Below are 5,805 nucleotides of genomic sequence, written 5' to 3' on the forward strand. Positions count from 1 at the left end.
TGCCTAGAGCACAATGACTGGAATTGCTTCAGCTGCTCTGCGGTTCCCATAAGACCATACCCCTCTTTCTCGGCAGAAATTCTTACAGCTAGAAAAACAGTGGGAAAATCATCACTCTGTATAAAAAGCTGCTTTTGATAGATGGGGGATAAAATTTCATCATGGAAAGACCTATTTGCGCCTGAAGAAATTCATGGTCTTGCCCAGCGGGAGGAGTTCAGTCATTTACACCCTGGATGGGAGTGCAGGCTGGCAGACTGAGCAATCCCTGCACTGGATCAGATTTTCACGTGCTTACAAAACTATCCATTTTCATATTCACTGCAAATCAGTAGATTTCTATAGCTCTGGTTTCAACACTCTCCATCAGCGTCAGTCCAAGGATCAGAAATCTCAAGGTCAAGGACAAGCCCCCACTTTCAGAATCAAATGTTCAGAAGGACCTTCTAGAAAAACAGGCACCGTTTCTCTAGTCCCCCCAGGTCTCCTGGAGTCCCTCCGCTTTTTCAACAAAAACTTTGCATTAACAGCCTGAACAACAGCTCTGTTAACTAGAACCAGGTATTACAGATGGAAGTGCTGTTCTTGCCTCTGAGACTCCTCAATCTGCAAAAAGTAAGCCAAGAAGAAGCTAAATCAAGAATTAGTTTGTCTACACCATTTACCTGACATAGTTTGCAGGAAATTAATTTGCATCTATCATTAGTGGCCTAAAAAATTCTGCATTAATTGGGATCTGCTTATAAGACAACAGACGGTCCTCTCAAAAGGTGTGGCTTCCATGAAGAGGTCCCGATTCATGGCTAACACTCCTCAATGTTAGGATAAAAATACTCATAATACAAACTCTCTCAACGCAATTCAAGAAGGGAAGCCGGCTGACTTCATGAGTTTTTAAATGGTGTCATACTTCTCGCAAAAGGAAAAAAAAAACCAAACAATACCATGGAGCTGACCCAGCCGCATTCACTCCAGGCAGGGCTCTTGGGTAGGGCTCTCATGGGTTGCAGCGCACCTCAGTGGGCTGGGGTTTATTTTTGATTTGATTTGTGCTCATCTGGAAGTGTTAACTATTCGATCAACAGTTGGGTCCTTGAACTACAGCAATAGCTTCACGTTCTTGAACCAGTGGCAGTTTGGAGCTTTACGACGTGGGGACAGCAGGGGATTATTTCTCTGTCAAGGCTGATAGAGATGCAGCTGCCCCCTGCACGCAGCAGTAATTTCTACCTACAACATCAATCAACCAAGCCAGGAAGAGAGTAAAGGAAGGTTTGCACAAGGTGAAAGCACACGTAGCATTCTCGCCACAACCTCCCTGCCCCTGCTTGTTCCCTTCTCTTCTGCACAAGCTCCAAGCACCTCAGCACAACCTTAACACGTGCTGACAGCACAGGGCGGAGCTGAACCTGGTGCTGGTGTTTGCCCACTGCAATGTTGTAATTTCTTGATGTGGGGTCCCCTTTAGCTGGTGTTTTCACATACACTAGTTGAAGTTTAACACATCCTGTACCTGCAGAAGTAGTGGAGACCACAGTGAAGGAACCAGACAAGATGTAGCAGCATGGAGATCTTACACTGCCTGACAGAATGTTACTAGTGACCAAAGCTAACAGGACAAACTACTTCTGTCAGGACTGAGATGCCGCTAAGTTTGCTGCTCTGCTGGTTTCTTGTGCTGGGAAAGGACTGTGGAGTCAAAGCGAAGTTCCTGAGGGCCTGTGTAGTCAGCACACAGGTACAGACATTTTTATAAAGCAAAAAAACCCTCAGCTCCAGCAGAGTGACAGCAGCCCTATCAGGAAGGAAAGCAGCATTCCTTGCATTTTATTTCATACCTATTTCCAGGTCAAGCTCCTTAAGGAAACTCAAAAATGGAATGCCACGTTCCAGGATCTCAGCTGGCCCTAGGGCTGAGCTGCACACCCCTGTCCCACTGAGAGATCTGTGGATATGAGCAGAGGACAATTTCCAGATGTTTGGCAAAATAAAATGCTTGGGGATTTCTGCAGTTCATCCACCTTCGAGACAAAGCAGCAAGGGGTCTTTGGCAAAACGTAAGTGCCTAAGCCTCGCTTTGAACACCCAAGTCCTTCTTAGTCTATAGCATCATGTGCCCAGATCAGTCCTCTTCAATCCCCAGATTTTACGATGAAGTAGAAGAGGGGTTCACTGTAGACTTCACCGGCGCTGCATCATAAGGAGGTGTCTCTGGTTTTGCACAGCTTCACTGCTGTAGTGCTTTCTGCTCGTGATGAATGAGGTGCTGACAGCAACAACTTGTAGAGTACATCAGACTTTTCACAAAGGTGTTTGTCAGTGAAGCTGCAGCTTTGGTTACAGCACTGGGCAGCCAGCCATCGGAAATCCATCAACTTAAAGGCTTATGCCTTTGTGTGACTATCTTCTCTCTGGTCTGTAATACCTGGAAATAGCTCAGCTTCAACGCTTATGCTACAGAGGAAGCTCTCCAGCTTCCAAGTCACCGCAGGCTGACACGCTCCATTGAGGAACAAGCTCCTTGCAAGGGTATCACAAGAGCAAGGTGAGGCTCCTGCATCTTCTGCATCTTGTTCCATCAACTACAAGGGAATCTGGGCTTGCAAATTACATAAAGCTAAGTTAACCCAACTCCTTATTTTGCTATAAAAAGGGGATTCTTCTCAATCAACCACTAGAAGCTGCACTTCATCATTTCAGTGTAGTACAGGCAACTTCAGCCATAGGGAGAAAATGAGTGCGAGTAGTTTCTTGTTTGCAGTCTTCCAGGAAGAGTCTGTACCGGGAGCACTTAATGCTGCGTCATGTTATGCTGCAGCACCATCGAGTCAGTAACAGAACACTGTGTTTGGTACATGCGGAAGCCCGAATGCAATCATCATCACAGTTCAAGAACAACTGCACCATTACCCGGTCTCTCAGCCCTGCTTCCCGCAGACCCTCCAGCGGACAGCTAGCACTGACAGACTGCACGTGAAAGAGCTCTGCAGGGTCAGCTGCAAACAGCAGTATTCTCATCTCAGTGCATATTTGCTCTTTGACTTCCAAATAAACAGCCTGCAACTTCACCCCTGGACTTACTTCAGCATAATGAGCTATCTGAGAACGCTGCTGTTGGACTATTCCCTGCTTTGAGGCAAGCTGAGAGATTTATTTTTCCTTTAGCAAAGCTTCACTGGCTAATACCTCTGAGTTTTTTTTTTTCCTTTTGTCCTGGCTGAAATTTCATGAGAGTGTGAATTCACCAGGTTCAGTATGAGAATTGTTCAGCCTTCTCTTACCCATAGTCCTCCTCAGTTTCTTCAGGGTGACTCTGCAGACATCCTGCTCTTACCCTGCCTTTACCAGAAACTACCAAGCTTCTCGCTCAGTCACAAGAATGCTGTTTAGTCTGTCTGCTCAGGAAGTTTGGAGATGTTATTGCTAGAGGCTTTTTGCACAATGCCGATTTTAGTTTTCTTGTAGAAAAACTGATGTACTCAGTCAGATCATCTTGCTTTCTCCATCCATTACCCCTTTAAACACCAGAAGTCTGCAACTCAAAGGACAATCACACAACCCCACACAAGGAAACAGGCATCTAGTAAACAAGGATCAGGAGGAGAGCCAGGCTGTTTCTTTGTGCCTCGGCTTTAGTTTAAACCAGCCACCTTCTCCGCGTGACTTTCACACCTGCCCTGAGCAGAGAGGCAGCACTTCAGTCAGTGCACACCAGGCCTAGGAGTCCCTGCACTTCACTCCAAAGCTGCATTTGAACACAAGGCTAAAGAGAAACTAGGTATTAGTAGAGTTCCTCTACTTATTCTTCAGAACATGCAGACTAGAAAGACTGGATATAATCACCTGCATACCACCTCTTAGCCTGTATCCTTCTTTAGGAAGGGATTTACAGCACCAAATCCCAAAGATACTTCACCTCAGGAAGGAACAGGAAGCCTGGCCGCCACTGCCACCACGTTGCCAACTCTCCATCTGAATAATGAGAGGTGACTTTTCACAACTAGGGAGGAATAAAGCTCTACATTTCTCAAGTATTTGTCTGTCTTGAGGTACCCAGGCAGGGGGGTGGTTATGCCTTTGGTCTTTTCCCATAAGCCAACCCCCTCATCCTTTTACTTCTCTTTTAGTGTCTTTTCACATCAGTCATCTCTCAAAATCCCATCCCTCCCAAATGAATTCTCCACATCTTTTCAGGAAAGGGAGAAAGGTGAGAGAAGTGACAGCCCAAGTAAAAACCTCAGCTCCTGAGAATTCTCACAACACCGTCCCACAGAAATACCTTGTCATCTCTGAGGAAACAATTTTTTACCTGGGGAACGAAGGTGATGGGAAGGATGCATAGTTCTGGCTGAATCGAGCTATGGGGATTTGCAAGCTCAAACTGGTTCACCCCTGTGTGGTTAAAGCATTTCACTGTGTGTGGTTTTAACAGCTCAAAGCTGCTGCTGAACAAGAGGTAATATTCCATTTACATCCAGGCTATAAAGTTTTGGCAATAGTCCCCTTGGTTTATAACAGTCAGGGACCAGGGCAGATATTCTTCTCTAATGGGAAAGTTCCACATTTTTTTATACCGGTTTTGGGGTTTTTTTAGTACTGCAAAGAAAGCACTTTAAATCTTCGTCTATTGCCTGAATGAATTAAGGAATAATACTGGACCACCCTACAAGCATAGCTGGATGGTTGTCATTTTTCAGTATTTTCCCTCAACTAGTCTCTTAGGAAAACACGTGAATGATAATAGATTGTGCCTGTTTCAAGTAATTCAAACCATATTCTCAAGTCTTTAAACATATGCAGCTGCAGCTCCCCAAAGTATCTTGCAAGTCATTCAATCACTGCGGAGGCCAGGAAACACTTTAGTGCAGAGCAAGGTAATAGAAACTCCGTAAACTTTTCCTGATGGCTACGTTTCAGGAGACAGAAGGGAAACAAATAGCTCAAAAAAATGACAGAACAAAAGCACCAGAGAACAATCACGAGTTTACCAGCTTCAGCACAAATTCTGCTCGCCTGCCTTTGGCAGCCAGAGGCAAAAATAACATCAGTAAGAACCTTCTCCAGGAAGCAGTAGCTGTGGACAGCAAAAGGAGCAACAACATGTTTCTTAGTAAAAACAAGGGTGGTTATTTTTTCAGCAGGCACTTTCTTTTTCTATCCCGGGGATAAACTAGAGAAACGGGGGAGAATTTTCTCTCCAGGGGTGTGCTCTGCTTTCAGTAGCTGTATCCACAAGGCTCTCACTCATTTGAGCCAAAGTCCCCCCAGTAAGTGCTTTTTTTTAAATAGGCGAGCAACAGCGATCATCGTTGAGTAGACTATACCTGGAGTCTTTTTCTTCTCTCCCTTCCAGCTGAGGAAGCAACACTGCTGGCCTATGGCAAAAATTCTCATTTCTCAATGACTGAATATGCATTTTACACTGTTTAATCTGACGTTGCTGGTCAATCTTTTTAAAATATCATATTAAAAACTTAGTGTACTGCAAATTGTTTCAAAGTGATCATCCACAAATCACACTAAAGTAGCTCAAGTCTTTCTGGCAGAACCTTTGACAGATACTAAATACCACATCAAGAGCAGTTCTTCCAAGAGCCTTCTTCAGAGGTCAAGTACTTGCAGCCTTCACCACCACGCCAGCAGTTCCCATCACAGAACACTTCCTCTTTAGCCAAGATCTTAGCCAAGATGGAATAATTACAGGTTTCCTTTGTGCTTCTGCATCACATAGTTCCACCAAAAAAAAAAAAGCATGTGATTGGATCGCCTGCATTTACTTCATCTAAAATACAGGGGCACCAAATA

The sequence above is a fragment of the Buceros rhinoceros genome, unplaced genomic scaffold (genome assembly GCF_000710305.1).
Source record: "Buceros rhinoceros silvestris isolate BGI_N320 unplaced genomic scaffold, ASM71030v1 scaffold28644, whole genome shotgun sequence".
Lineage (NCBI taxonomy): Eukaryota > Metazoa > Chordata > Aves > Bucerotiformes > Bucerotidae > Buceros > Buceros rhinoceros.